Raw genomic sequence first — 16,583 nt, forward strand, 5'->3', positions numbered from 1 at the left:
CAGGTGATAACCCAGAAACGGAAAGGAGGGATAGGCCCAAAGGTGGACTTGCAGGGCAAGCAAGTGAATTGCCCAGCGGGGGTGGGAGTGCGCTAGCGGATGTTGGAGCTGTCTGGAGGCCTTCGGGGCTCTGTACTTAGGGAGGCATATGTAATATAGAAAAGAGGGCCTGGTGGCCATCAAGGGAGGCGGAGGTGATTGCAGAATATGGGAGCTCTGAGGTTAGTGAAGAAGGAGCAGAGGTAGTGGAAGATGATGGCCATGGGTGGATATGACAGGATGCTATGCAACTGGCACAGGGTCTCACTTTTGGCTGTGGACGATGATGCCTTGGAAGCATGATACTTCTCAGATGACTTGAGCAACTTTCTGAATTGGTAAACACCTGATATAGAGGAAGTGTTGGATGTTGAACTCGCTGATAAAAGATGGCATGGTTCAAATGTGAGGCAAACGTAGATGGACACCGAAGACAACCTTTATTCAAAGGCACTGTCTTCAGAGCAGTAACACTGAAGAGCACACTAACGATAGGTATAATCAGCTCCTGATAGGAAAGGGAAGATGCTTAACCTGAAAAAGAATTGGTCTCAGCTATTTCATGGAGGTTGTCACAAACCCACCCAGGGAATGTCCGAAGCGCTACCCAGGCGGGTGTGTCTGGTGGAGCTCAAAGTTCCGGGTCATCTGATGGTGGGTTGGAGATAGACTGGAGGTGGGGCGGAGCTCCGAGGGTGACAGGAGGATGAAGGGCCTCGGCTTCAGCGACTCGGAACGGAGTGCTGTGCCCATTACATCCTTGTTGTCCCCAATTTGTCAGGGGGCCTGGGAACAGAGGAACAGGGGTTGCCAGCGGAAGGGGGCCAGAAGCCCCCCCTCACTACTTAACAATGAAGGCATTAGCAAGGGTCAATCATTTGTCATGCGACTCGTTGGGGTTTTATACCAAGGTGCCTTTAGACATGCCTGTTACTCAACTCTTGGTTAAGGGTGGAGAAGCAGATGAGTAGAATGCAATAGATGTCCTGGAAGGGGGTTTGGATTCGAGGGCTAAAGACTTAATATTATAACTGGGGGAACTATTTACTGGAAGGGTATGCATGTACATATAACAGAGACAATTGGATCTGAAGGTAAACAAAGGTTACCAAGGGGAAGGAGAAGTAAATAGAAAAGAATCCACAGGACAAATAAGGATTAGGCAAAAAGCCCGAATTACGTCTGAGGTTTGTGGAGTGGGAGGATTAGAAGCCAACTGAATGGTAAGGCCTGGGCCCGTCTATGAATGAGCAAGGGACTACAGAGGAAGACGTCCAGAAAGGTCCGGAGCCCAGAAGTTGTAGTCCGGAAGATTGGGGTGGTAGAAAATACCAAATGATAAGACAATAAAGAATAGCATTATCGGAGGTAGGGTAGGAGTGGGGAGGTACCAGAGGTACATGACCAGAGGTGACAGAGACCAGAAGTACGAAGGAGGGTGGATGGAACAAACCAACAACAAGTAGATCCTTATCCTTTGAACAAGGGGGCTGAGGAGGTGGAGGTCTGGTAGGGGAGGTCTGGAGGTGATGTTAGAACTAGGCGAGGGCAGACAATTCCAGAGGGGAACCGGAGACTTAGCAAGGAGGGACCTTGGCCTCAGCGACTCAAGCGGAGCGCTGTGCCATTGCTGTTTGTCCATTTGGTCCTTAATTTCATAGGAGGCGAGCAGGAAGTCTCTAGGGGGGCATTTCAGGTCGATTTTAGACTAAGGGCTAAAACAAGTATGTACAAGTGCCGATATAATGGAGAGGGCGAAAGCACAGGGAAACAAAGGGAGTCCGAATTGGAACAAAGGCGTCCGAACGGGAACAAAGGGATGAAACAAGCGGAGCGGTACCGAAGGTCATAGGGCAGAACCTGTGGTACATCCAAAAGGAGGTAAGGAGGGCAAAGCCCAGAGGGGCAGGAGGATGAGGGGAAGTGGGGATGATGACTAACTGGCTAGAATGGGAAGAAGCAGCAGTCCAAATAGGGATGAGGGGAAAATGCGAGAGATACATTACAAGCGGCGAAAGTGCCAAAGATGATCCGTGGAGCTCGGGGGTTGCGTGCTTATGGAGGTTACGGAGGCAGGGTTGAAAGTCCAAGGAATATTGGCAATGGTGTTTACGTAGTGAGGTCACCAATGCAATGGACTAAAGCCAAGGTGGAGTCAAAGTCCGAGGTAGGAACTATGATGGAGTCTCGGAGCGAAGGTATGAGTGGCGTCCAAGTACGAGGTACGGGACAGTGGTGGAAGGTCGTAACTTGGCAGAAGGTCAGCAGAAGAGGACCAGAGGGAAGAGAGAGGAAAGGGGAAAGGGGAAAGGTGTGGAGGAGAGGAAAGGTGTCAGGTCCGAAGGTGAGTGTCGGAGCGGACGGGAGAAGGGTAGCAGAATGACGGAAGGGTGGAGGTGTTGTGAGGAGGAAGAGGTGGAGGAGGGGTGGAAGAGTAGGAGGAGGGTGGCGAGGTGTGGTGTTCAGTCTGAGGTGAGTATCGGAGCGGACGGAGATAGGACAGGAGAAGGACAGGGGAGTGGAGGTGGCATGGGAGGTGAGAGGTGGTGTGGTGTCAGGATCGAAGGTGAATATCGGAATGGACAGCGGTAGGGTAGGACTCCAGAGGTGGTGAAGAAGGAGGTCCGGGAGTCGGGTTGGGATCGGGTATGCATGGATATGACAGGTGATGCGGATGTAGATGGGAGGAGGAGTGGGAGAGAGTCGAAGGAGAAGGTAGTACTAGGATCGTTGGCATTGACCAGAGGTAGCAGAGAGAGGTTGGAAGGGCTGGTGGAGTCGTCTAGGACTAGGGTGGAAGGAGGTGGAAGATCTGGGATATGACAGAGGTAATGATATCAGGAAGTACTGACAAATTAGATGAGGAAATAGATATCAAGGGATACTTGCTGATGGAGGATACAGCTCACAGATGAGGCAAGCACAGATACATCAAGCCACAGCCCCAACAGTAGATCCAGCTTGCGACAGGCAGGGGAGGCTTAGTCTAGAAAGAAATTCGCCTCAACGACTTTACAGCAATAGCTGAAAACAGGCTGCACTAACAAATCAGATATGTGAACCAGAATTCGACGACGATGCTGCTTGAAGATGAAGCAAGCATAGATAGGTATCCAATAAGCTCAGTTGCAGGTGCTGTCTTCAGTGCAGTGATACTGTAGGCAGGATAACCCACTATACACTACACTGCCAGTATTTTCATGGTTTACTTTCATTAAGGGTTCCTCCCATGCGAAGATCACCTACCAATGCTACCAAAGCCCATGGTGCATAAAAACATTTTATTTCATTTTATTATGGAGTACAATTGTGCAATAATGTGCTGGTACTGAATTGGTCCAGCCCAAAAACCATGCTTGGCGCTACTGGCCACCAAGAGACGATCAAGGGCTCATAAAATAGAGACAAACCATAAACATGGGTTCCCTGAATTTCATTCAAATCGACCCAGCTGGTGTGGGATGGTGGTGGTGATGATTTCTCATCTTACTGTGAGGTTCTGCACAATGTCGAAGGGCACGTGAGGGTGGTGGTGTCGAAAGTCCCATGCAGCAGAGCCAAGATCCATACTTCGGGAGATCACGAAACTGGTTTTCAGCCCAAAATGGAAATCACAAGCCGTACTGAAGTAAACAAACAACCAAAATGCACTCTGGAGTGCTCAGAAAAATTCAGAAAAATCACAAAGGATGTGTATGAAGATCCAATTGACATGGGGACTCTTGCAGACACTTTCCGGGACGTCTAACCCTGTGCATGGCCCAAATTTCACGATTCTCATGCCCACCACTCAGTCAAATCTCAACCATTTGGGACAAATTTGGTATCGGGAGAGAGCTATGGACCCAGGGAATCGAATGGAGGCCGGGAAGGGATGCTATGGGTAGGAAGAGACTGATGAGTGTGGTGTGATGGTGGAAATTGGTGGAGGATGGCAATTATTAGTAGATATGGCCCGCTGTCAGAGACCAGGTTGAGATGAAGGAGTGTCTCCATGGCGGAGGGCTTCGGCCTCAGCGACTTATGCCAGGAGCGCTGTGCCAAGTAACACGTCTGTGCCCTAACTTACTAAACTGGCAACCAGAACCAAAGGGGGTAAACTCTAGTCGATTTTATTACTGAGGTGTAACCTATGTACAAGTTGAGTATATATATAGTTACAACGAGGGTGGGTCCGCAAATGGCAGAGCTGAGCTAACGGGGTTAGACATTAGCTGATTGAATATTACTGACGAGTTGGGTTACGGGGTTAATGGAAAGGTAGGCGAGACCCAGAAATGGAAAGGAGGGATAGGCCCGAAGGTGGGCTTTGCAGGGCAAGCGAGTGTATTGCCCAGCAGAGGCGGGAGTGCGCTAGCAGACGTCGGAGCTGTCCGGAAGCCTTTGGGGCTCCGTACTTAGGGAGGTGTAGGTAATAAATTGAAAGGAGGGGGTGGTGACCATCGAGGGGTACCGAGGTGATTGTGGAATATGGGAGCTCCGAGGTTAGTGAAGAAGGAGCGGAGGTAGACTGGAGGGATCAGAGGGAGTGGAAGTTGATGGCCAGGGATGGATATGACACCTGCTTATCACTCCTGTTTTTCTTTTATTGAACTTCCACATCGGCCGTTGGACTTATTGGCCATACTTAATGGTCCACATGGTGTCCATAACAACAATCTTTCGCTTTATATTTTCTTTTCATTTGTTTTTCCACATTATTGCTGTTCCATGTATTTAAAAGCCCTGTACATGTAGGAATGGAACCCTTTTGACTACAAAGGAGACTGTAGCGCTGAGAGATCCAAGTAAGAAAAAGAAATCCTAAGCTTGACTCCTTGAGTATTATAAGGAATCCCTGACGATTGTCCAAGATGGACCAGGGGTACGTAATTCTTAAAGGGTTTTTGTGATTGTTTTTGTTTTGTTAGCACCTGGACCGAACCTAGGATGAGCTCAGGACATCCTAGACTCCCTCCCCATGAATTTGCTTGCATTTAGGGGGTTAGATCTCTAGCCCGCTTTCAACGTTGAATGCATCAAAATAGGAGCTGGACATAGGGTTTATGAATGACACATCTACTATGAATCATCGAACTCGTAAACTGGTAATGTGGGATGAACAGAACTCCTGATTTACAGAAGTGGACAGTACTTTGCCCTTTGATGCTGCTTTGGGCAATCAAAAGGCATGCAATCAGCACCATATTGAAATACATCCTAAGAGTGAGTACTTGCTTGTAGTCATAGTACCCCTACAGGTTGCTTACAGATGCTGCTGCTCTCATAGAAATGGATCGACACATCGTGTATCATGGATTCTCTTGGTTACTATTGGCTTCGAACAGTCCAAGGGCATGTACATACAAATTTCTGGGGCAGCCCTTGGATGAGTCCCCTTCTCAAAACATTCCCCCTCCCATTTTCTCTGCTGCGGACACATTTTATTTGAACATCATTGGGATTATCCTGTCATGTATGACTCCAACTGCCCACATCTCCCATGCATCTCTTATTGCGAATTAACCAACAAATTCGACCATAGATGGGATGAATTGTATTTCGCAGGGCACCGGTTGGACAGGCACTTTCATGATGAGCTCTTCAATTTCCTAGAGATTGTTGAGGGGTGCTTCTGGCAATGGGTAAAAATAATTAACCATTGGAAGGTGCCTATCCCATTTCAACTGGATGGCTTGACCAGTCCGATTCAGTTTCTATCATCAAAGCTCAAGGCCCCACTGCATGATCCACACTCGGTTTTAATCGCATATCATCGAGGGCTTGAGATGCAAGCATGGTCTAACTATGCCATGTTCCATTGCGTCGATTTCATTGCCAGACGAACTGGCCATCGTTGTGGGGACAAGTCCGTGCACAGTAAAAAGTCAGATTCTGCAGAATTTGGCCACCAACACGCACTACATATCCACTGATGCTCCCGATGCTCATTCTATCACTATACAACACTCCATACACTCACTCCTTATTTTCCCATATTTTCCCCATCCTTCACGACAGCCCAAAGCCAAATTCCCACACCCAACCATGCCACCAATTTTGTCCCCTCTCCAGACCTCCATACCCACACATACAACCCAGCCATTTTTCCATCCGTTGGTGATGCTCTACCTTCCTTCTTCACCCACGGAGCATTTCCCAGAATGGTAACCCCATATTCGGATGGTTCAGCATGGTGTAGAGTCTCACGTGGTCTTGACAGCACCTGTCAATGGCCATATCTCAGGAAGTACTGCACCAATTGGGATGAATGAGGGTTCGTTGGAAAGCTGGAGACGAGTAGATTGCTGACGGGAGGATAGGCGGGCGCTGTGGCGAAGTGTTGCGGAGTTAACTTTCACAATTCCCATTTTGGACCCATTGTCACATTTTCCCCATTCATTCATATTTCTTTTATTGTTTCTTTGTTCCGAATTGGACATTCCTTATTTACGGTTGCCTAACGGCCCGTTTACATTCCCCCATTCCATTCATTCCATTTCCAATCCATATAAAATAGATAAAACAAGTGAGTACTGAATAGACCTGTGAAGGACTAAGAAGAGTTACATCCAAGTGGCAAAGATGCCATCCACGACCCTAACGCCCCCCTTGAGCTTGTTGCTTACGTCTAAGATCCCTCTGCTCATAACTCTCAGCCTTGACATCCAAGAGAGATGTAGGTGAGTGTTTAGTTGAGGTTCTAGCAGACCCAGTAGCACCCCAGGACCAAAACCCGGCCTCACAAACCACACCAGCGCACACTACAACCCTCCCCCTTCTCTCTGTCTCGAGTCTAGGCAATAGACCCGTTACACCGTCCACCCCCTTTCATTCCAGTCAACACTTCCCTTATTGGTTCCACATTTGTGTTTGCTTCAAATGATGTCACTCAGCTGTTCCAGTCCGGAGATTTTCAGACACTTCACTGACATGGTGTCCCACTCTTCATGGTGAGGCAGCATCATAGCATCATATTGCTGAGGAAACCATCATGGGCCGAGGACATTCCAGAGGAAGGCATGCTTGATGCCCAAACACTCATTGCTGACCAGCAGCGCTGCCATAATTTTGTGGAGCTCCATTGCTTATCCACCCACCACCAAAATCCAGATGGCTTGTATCATCCTCAAGTATGGCGAGTGAGGCCATGCACATGGTGCCCATTTAGGGAAAATATTACTTCCCTTGACCTGTCATGTTGGTTCTTTATAGGTGACGTAGTGTCAGGGCAATAGCCCCGAACCCTGAGTCACATGTAAATTAGATACATATAGTCACGTGGGCAAGTGGGAACCTCCGGGTAACTGCTTACACACCACCGTAAAATACACTATCTTGTATCACTTACGGCCTTGTGTGCTGAGCCACCCTAAGACCTCACACTTTTTTAAGTGCATGAGGTGTGTTTTACAACACAACCCACAACTCTACAATCTTAACATCTGACTCGGAAGCGCCTATGGCGCCTAAACATGCCCGCAAGGGCAAGGTCGCATCTGCAGCGACACTAAAAAGAAATGAGCGGTTTATAAAGAAACTGCAATCTCCCATCATGGGAGATTCAAACCAAAAGCCGTCGTCAGATGACAACGAGGATCAACATGATCCGGCATTAGCAACCACCTCAGGGCTGGTCCCTGAAGGTTTTAGAAACTTACGTGGAGTAAGTGCGGGGCAAAATACCCCCAGAACTCCACAACATACCGATCTAACCCAAGCTGGGGAAGATCCCTCACCTCCTCATGAGGTGATCGACTTGTGCAAAAAACGTGTAAGCACCGAACAATCAGCCCAAAAAGCTGATCGGATAGAGTCACAGGAAACTCCAGGGCCCCACTATCCCCTGGAGCCCCCCTCACGTCCCCAAGTCAAGCCCCAAAGGCAGACAAAGGGAAACAAAGGGAAGAGCCCCTGCGTCGGCTATCTGAAAAACTACTGGACTTGTTCCAGGTTCCGTCTGAATGGAGGACGGAAAGTGAAGATCAACTTCTTCTCAGGCTGAAAGCCCGAGAAGGCGCGAAAATACACCCTGAGAGCAGGATCTCCCAGAGTGTGGAAGCTCCAAAAGAACTTCCACTGTTTACACTCCCACACACCATGCCAGACAAGGCAAGGTCGCCAACCTCGGAGGAGGTCTCTGAGATAATGAAGAGGAGGCGAACTGAAATGAGGGAGTTTGCTGAGGAAGCCTTACGGAAAAGTAAGGAAAAACCAGCGAACAAACCCCTCTATGAAAGGGAAGCACCCTCCACAACGGCCTCACCTAAACAAAGCGAGCATGGAGTGTTCACTCCAAGAACCCATTCTGGAACCCCCAGAAGCGGAAATGCCAACTGGGGAGAGTCACTGCTCACCCAACCAAACTTCCTCCTGGAAAACCAGGAATCACGCATAATAAACGCAATAAACTCGATCCAAAAAAAGATCGAGGAAACGAACCATAATAGCACGGCTTGTCTAGAGATAACTCTAGAAAGAATGGCCAACGCAATCGACGCGTTGACTGAAAAAATCAGCGAACAAACAGATTTGCTGAAGGAAATAAATTTCTCATAAAAAAGTGAGGAAACAAATAAACACCCCTGGACCACGGTCCAGGACATAAATAGAACTCGTGAAAAATTCACGAAAAGAACCACCAGTGAAAGCACACTGGAATATCATCAGCGACTCGACAGAGACGCTAAGGAGATCCTTCTCCCACGGATAGGAGAAGACGATGCCGAAAGAAGGCATCGTTCAGAGATTAGGAGGAGAATTGGCACATACCAAAGGTTCGGCCAAACATCCACTTATGATGGACCTCTTGAACAGAGAGGTAACTCATCCACACCCTCTCAAAACAATGAGAGAATGCAAATACAACTTCAGGCAAATTCGCCTGAAACCAAAGAAACGCTGCGAGGAAGATTTCCCCCAGCAAAAACCCCCCAAAGGAGAGATCTCCATTGGATAGCGACCCCGCGAAGGCAGGGGAGCAAGAAGAGTACCTGGAGAAACGGTACGAAAAGGCCATAAGAATGGCCGAAGTGAGAATACTCACTCCCTACCCAGAAGGAGTGAAACCAGAAGCCCTAAAGAATGGGCAGCATTCCCTGACAAGAAATGGTCAGGGGAGAATGACATGGAATCGTTCTGGCAGTGGTTCACAGAACTACTGGGATTCCTCGCCTCGTGAGGATGCAAAGGTCCCCAATTTGACGAAGTCCACCTGGACTGCTTGATTCGTGGATTAGGGGGGCCCAGGTTTGACCTCGGAATTAGACTCCGAGACGAAACTCTCCTCAGAGGAGACGAGGGCATGTTCCTCGAAGTTCTCAACATATTGATGAGAACCTTCATCAAAGCCTCCGCCACGTTGAACGTGACAAAGAAATACCACAACATCAAATATGAAGCGGAAAAAGGCCTAAAACAGTTCTACTTAGAACTGTCAAAAGCAGCGTCCCAGATGGTGACGCTGCCAGACCAGGCGTCCTTCAACGCCAGGTTCCTAAACTACATTCCCCTCGAATGGAAGAGGGAAATGATTGCTCATGATAGAATCAGAGCAGACTTCTCCTCAAACGAGGAGATGTTAAAAGCAATATCCCGTGTAGGCAAGATAATTGACGGGCTGAAGATGTCTTCAGCCTACAAATCAGGTTACTATACCAGAACAACTACCACGGCAACCATGAGCCGGGGCAGAGCCCTCCCATCAGGAAAGAAGGCGGAAGAGCTGAAACCCAGATGGAAAGAGGATACATCCTCGAAAAACTCGAGGAAAACTGACCAAAAGTCAGTTCCAATTTGCGGCAAATGCGGCAAAATAGGGCAAACGAAAGATTGCCCAAGACACAATATAACGAGCGATGAAAAACCAAGGCGCATAGCTGCCATGGAGATCGCGAACTCAACGGATGAAGAGTCGAAAGGCTCATCAGATGAGAAACCAGAGAACAACTCTGGTAACTCCGAAGCATCAAGCTTCGAAGTAGAGGACCCATACGAAGGACCTCAATACTCACCTGACTCAGAGGGTGAGGAAGTCAACGTTGGGACCATAAGAATGGGCCCAATGTCAGTCATCGACCACGATGACATAAATTATAAAATCAAACTGGCTGTAGCACACCAGTTAGAAAACACGGCAGACAAAAAAGTCGCCGAAGCCTTGGTGGAAGCACCAAGAAAAGACGCCTTGGGGAAATACACCAAAGTACCCAAGGAAAACAAGGACAAAGGGAAGAAGGACCAAAAGTCCATCGAAACCCAGTCCCCCTTGTTTGATGCGAAATTCCGCATCTCAAAAGATGCGGGAAAATACCCCACAAACAGACCGCTCTCAACGAAGAGAACGCTAACGGCTCACATAAAAATAGCAGGCATAAAAGCCTATGCGCTATTCGATAGTGGAGCCGAAATGGATGCTTTATCGCCAGACTTTGTCTGCGCGGTCCACATCCCAATTCTCCAATTGGAGAACCCAGTCGTCCTTCAAATGGGGACGAAAGGAACAAGATCACAGATCCTGTTCGGAACCAACATGGACGTTGAGATCAACGCCACGTAGAAAAACACTACTTCGACGTAATTAACATCGACAGATACGACGCCATCTTCAGCGCCCCCTGGTTAAACAAAAACCAGGTAAGCTTAGACTTCCGGTCCCACAAAGTGAGAACGGTGAACAAGGGCAACATAGACACCCTTGGAATAAGCGAAGACCTGTGTGAGAGATCACATGGATGGAAAACTTGAGCAAGAGCCTGAGAACAACCAAAAAAGAAGCCCCCCTGACAGGGAGGCGGGATTGAAACACACCTCAGGGTAATCACAAGAAAATACCCTGAAGGTTGGCCCAATCCTAGTCCGGAAGGACTAGAACTTCCAGACGTACCACACCTGGAAGGTCTCTCCATGAACAACCCCGAGTTCGAAATACTCAGGGAGTGGTGGAGAGAAAAATTTGAAACCGTAATGGCGCCAGCGCCATTAGAAATGCCTCCCTTGAGGGAGGTGAACCATCGAATCCCGTTGAAGGATCCGAACAAGAAATTTCGGGAAAACACCCCGAGATGTCCCGCAGCACTGCAGGAAGCACTAGCGACCAAAATAGATTGCTATGTAAAAGCAGGATGGTGGTATCCTGCGAACAGCGAGCGAGCATGCCCACTACTGTGCATCCACAAAGCAGTGGATCTTTGCGCACGGTAATAGACACGAGGAATCGTAACTCAAACACGATCCTCGATGTCACACCAATGCCAGACATGCGACTGATCCAAGAATCAGTCACCAGAGCAACATACCAATCCAAGATCGATATGTTGGACATGTACGAACAAATATGCGTGGATCCAGAGATGTCCATAGGACAACATTCTCCACGCCCCATGGACATACAACTCGAACACGATGCAGCAAGGAGACTGCAACGCTCCCTGCACCTTCCAGCGCGCACTGACCTGGGAACTACGAGGAGAAGTAGGCAGACACCTACACATCTGGTTCGACGATATATTCACCAGCACAAGCTCGGTGGAAAACCACAATAAAGCACTATTGTGGTTATTCACTCGCCTAAAAGGGGCGAAATTCTACATAAGCCGGAAAAAATTCCAGCCATTTGCCCCAATCCTAGACGTTCTAGGAAGCTGAGTGGACAACAGGGCATCCACGCTCAAGCGGATAAAATGGAAAAAATCCGCAACTGGTGAGAGCCAGTAGACCACACAGGAGTCCTAAGATTCCTGGGAATGGTAGAATATCTATCGATATTCATGCCAAACGTCAGTGGTTACACAGGACCACTGCAAACAATCTGCTCAAACAAGCAGACATTCAGGTGGACACCACTCCACCAGAAATGCTTCGACGAAATCAAACGTCTAGCATGCAGGGCTCCGATACTGAAGCCCGTCCAGTGGAACCCACCGGAAAGCCTCTCAGAAGAAGAGAGGACCAAACTCCACGTCTGGGTCATAACAGACATGCCCAGCGGGCATGGGTGCATTAATTGGACAAGGCAAAAAGTGGCAGACTTGCCGCCTGGCCACATTCATGTCCAAAAAGTTCACCAACACACAACGTAGGTACTTCGCCTACGAGCTTGAGGCACTGGGTGTCCTTGAAGCACTCATGAGATGGCAAGACGACCTCATGGGAGGCCGTGAATTCACAGTAATCACGGACCACAAGCTTTGGAATATTTTAAAGCGAAAAAACAACCATAACCTGAGATGGCAAGCCTTTTCGCAAGCTTCAATTGCGAAATAAAATACATGGAAGGCCACAAAACAAAGTGGCAGATGCACTCTCACGATATACAACTCGTCAACAGACGAGGATCTGCATTTCGACGATATGTGTCGCGGACATCCACCTGGACAAAAATGCAGAAGACATTATCCCCTGACAGAATCGAGGAATACAAAGAACTGCTACTAAGCAGTACCCTGAGTAAAAACTCAGAGAGAAAGAGACTCGCAGCGATACGCACGAAAAACACCCTAGAGGAAGCTCTAGGGGGGAGCGATAACCTAGAGGAAACTCTAGGGGGGAGCCCAAAATCTGGAAGAAATCATAACTCCAGAAGAGAACCTTCGAAAACAATTCGAAGAGAAAGACCTCATTGAGGCAATAAAATCTGGATACTCGAAAAGCCAGATCCACCGGGAAATCCTAGAGAACCCGGGGAACTTCAAAAACTTCTCCATAAAAGATGGGCTGATAACCTGACTTGGAGAAGGAGGAACGACCCAAATAGTAGTCCCAAAAGGGAACTACGAAAGGAAGTCCATTTGAGGAATAATCCTCGAAAACATCCACGAAACACTTGGACACCTAGGATCCAAGAAAACAGTGGAAACCCTCCGTTGACGCTTCTGGTGGAAGTTGATGAGGAAGGATACCCACTTCGCAGTCCAACTTGTCAAACAACAAAGAAAAGCACCAGGAGAAATCCCGGAATGCTTCACCCACTCCCGACCCCGGAGACACCATGGTCATCAATAGCTATGGACTTCACAGGTCCATTCCCAACAAGCTTGGGATATGATTACCTCTGGGTAATCATTTGTAGGTTGACGTCCCAACGAACGCACTAGAACTAGCATTTGTATTTCTTTGTGAAGTTGTAAGACTCCACGGTCTACCACACTCGATCATATCAGATCGAGACTCGAAATTCACGTCAAAATTTTGGTGCAAACTACACTGAATACTCGGTGTGCAGTTGAAATTCACAACTGCATTCCACCCACAAGGTGACGGCCAAGCGGAAAGAATGATACAAAAAGTAGTACAAATACTACGTGCGATGGTTAGACCAGACCAACGTGACTGGGCAGCGAAACTGTCGATGGCGGAATTCGCAATCAATGTGAGCTCAAACACATTGACAGGATTTGCCCCGTTCGAATTAATCTATGGCCATATGCCAAAGATGTGCCTAACAGCACCACCCAGGAGTAAATGACTTTGCCCAAAAAGCGAAGGAAAACCTCATGGCAGCACACGACGCGATAATACACAATCGCGCTGCTCAAACAATCCAGGTGAACAAGAAAAGACGCCTGGACCCGCCTTTGAGAAAAGGCGAGCTTGCATACTTATCCACGGATAAGCTGAACCTACCCAAAGGAAGGGCAGGAAAACTAAAGCCTTTATACATAGGGCCTTACGAAATTCTGGAAACATTTCCAGAGATGTCAAACTACGTCCTCAAGTTGCCACCACAACTTGAACAATGTGGAATCCACCCAAGATTCCACATATCCCGGCTCATACCTCATGAGCCGAATGACCAGGAAATCTTCCCAAATAGGGAAGTAAACATATTCTACGATTTTGGGGAAGACCCTGATGTCAGGGCACACCTGCCCTGACCCGGTATCCCTCTCACCCCTACCCCCCACCCTTCCTTCAGTTTCCTCAACTCTTGTTCTTCTTTCTATCCCTTTGTTCTTTTATTCCTTCATTCTTTCTTCTATCTTTATCTACATGGACGACCTTTCCTCATACCTATGTATTATTGACCCGCCTGCGACGCGTGCACGACACACCCAGCCCCAGACGACCTGGATGGCCTCACAGTGCAACTCAGCACACGCCCTCGGGGACACCCGGATGACTGCAGCTGTATGCGGGGTGATGTGGCAAACCTCATGTGACCTAAGCCGCATGTACATAAAGGTACCTGGGGTGGGAACCGAAGAAGTAACCTTCTTCTCACAGTTCCCACTTCAGGTAAGTAGCATAGCCACCCTTTTTAATAACAACTCACAGTTCCCACTTCAGTCTGAGTGGCCAGGGACCATCGTCCCGGACCGGGCTTGCCAGTATGCACACCCGCTCCACACCCTGCGACGGCCCCAGTGCCAGGCATTACCCCTGGGCCATCTCGACCCCAGATGCATCCCTGACACCCGATCGCGAAGCAGTAGTTTGCAAAATCTTAAACCATGCATGGGTTCACAACGAACTCTGGTTTAAGGTCAAATGGGAACTAGGGGACACCACATGGGAACCCCTAGGAAATTGCAATGACCTCATCCACCTGGATGAGTACCTCACCTTACAAAATGTAAGGGAACCAGAAAAACTCCCTATCAAAGAAGACAGGGAACTCTCGGCATCACTACACCCCCAAAAATGGAGGCGGAGGAAGTAAAGCCAAGGGACGATGGCCCACAGCCAAGAGTGTGGGAAAGTTCTGGGTGAGTAACTCGCCCGGACAGCCACACCATGTAGTAGAGATCACATGGGCCAGGCGAGTAACTCGCCTAGACCACGTGAACCACAGGCTCACGTGCAAAAGAACACACAACTGCAGCGAATCCCACGCATGCAAGAACGAAAACCCCTCCCACCACCACAAGAAACATAACGACGAAATGTCGTTCTCTGGGGGAGGCAACCCTCGGTTCGATCCAAACAAGCCACCGGATATCGAAATACGACAACCCAGGGAGCAAGGCTCCCCGGAACAACAACAACACCAGGTGCAGATATGCACCATGGACTACACGACGCACGCAGCACAAATGAGTGCTGCGAACCAACAACCATCCACATTGCTAACAGGCACCGCATACCCCCAGCCTCCTCAAAGAGGCTTCCAACCATACATGGTGCAAACTGCACCGATGGCGCAACAAGTGCCATTCCAGGGGCAGCATTTGCTGCTGCAGCCCCAGGCATACTCCCCAGGGAACTTCCCTGGCCAGATCAACCCCTGGATTGGCCAATTCGGCCCAGGTCCAACAACACCCCAGCCAAATGCAGGCTGGGAATCAGCCATCGCGTCAGTGGTAGCTGCTCAGACAGGTCAGCTCCGTGAGGAGCTGAAAGAGATGAAGTCCCTTGTAGGAGGGAGACGAGGGAGCGACAGCGGCTCCTCGTCCAGACCGTCCAAACGGGCACAGTCTGATAACTCGAGGGTGTCAGAAGACGCCTGCGACCATTGCACCCACTGGAGGCATGAATACAATAGAGCACAAAGAGATGCCGAGGGCATCTTTGACTCTCAGAAAGACACAGAGAGAGAGGTCGATCTCCAAAAAAGGGAGATTGAATTACTGAAATGCGAGCTCAGAGAGGCATGCGCACTGGCAGACCTCGCTGCCAAACCCATTATGACGGGGGCCTCCCAGGTCAGGGCCAGCTGCACCCGCACCCGCCCCAGCACCCGCACCCGCCCCCGCACCCGCCCCCAGACTGTCAGAACCGTGCGAATCCTCGCCGAGGGTAGCCGTAGGCGACCGAGCGTTGCCCGCTAGTGGAACAGGCGTCCTACACACGGCCGAGCTTTAGCGAGGGTTAAACCCCACCGATCTCGAGGCCGAGGCTACTTAGGCGAGAGAGAGCCGGGATTTCGGCTTCAACGACTCGAGGAGGAGCGTTGCGCCTCGTTCTCGACGCGGTCCCGATACTTCAGAGGTCGGAGGTCTTACGGGGGTCAGAGGTAAGCTAGGGGGTAAATTCTAGTTGATTTCGAACTACAGTACAAGCATTAGCTACAGGCTGTATATAAGCGCTAAGGGACTGAATAGAGAATAAGTCGCCAGATCTCGCGGAGATTGCGGGCGGAGAGAAGAGGAAGGAAAACAAACAAAGGGCACGTGTTCAAGACAGCGAAGGTCGAACGTGACCTTCGCCGCGAGATAACAAGGTGCGGCGAAACCTAGGACAATAGGTCGTTCAACGACAGTTAGGAAAAGTGGCGGGAAGGGTTAGAACGGCGACGGGCGGCGAGCGGAGTGTGCGGAGAGTGTTCGGGCGTGGGAGAAGGTTAGGGAAAGGATCGTCTGACCCGGGGGAACGCCGGGTCGTGACACAGACCCAAACCGCCTAAAGTTGCCCCCCCCACTCCCTTCTCTGGAGCAACCGAAGACCTTGACCGCTTCAAGGCTGAATGTGGCATCTACTTCCACGTTCGGGTGGCGGAGTTTCCCGACGCCCTCTCCCAGATCCTCTTTGTCCTGTCTTACATGAAAGGAGGGACTGCAGGAGCATGGGCAACGCAGTGTACCATCGCGCTGCTGACAACGGGCTCCCCGGGGCTTACCATGGACGAG

This window comes from Cantharellus anzutake (genome assembly GCF_015039405.1).
Source record: "Cantharellus anzutake strain C23 chromosome Unknown EI90scaffold_15, whole genome shotgun sequence".
NCBI classification, from domain to species: Eukaryota; Fungi; Basidiomycota; class Agaricomycetes; order Cantharellales; family Hydnaceae; genus Cantharellus; species Cantharellus anzutake.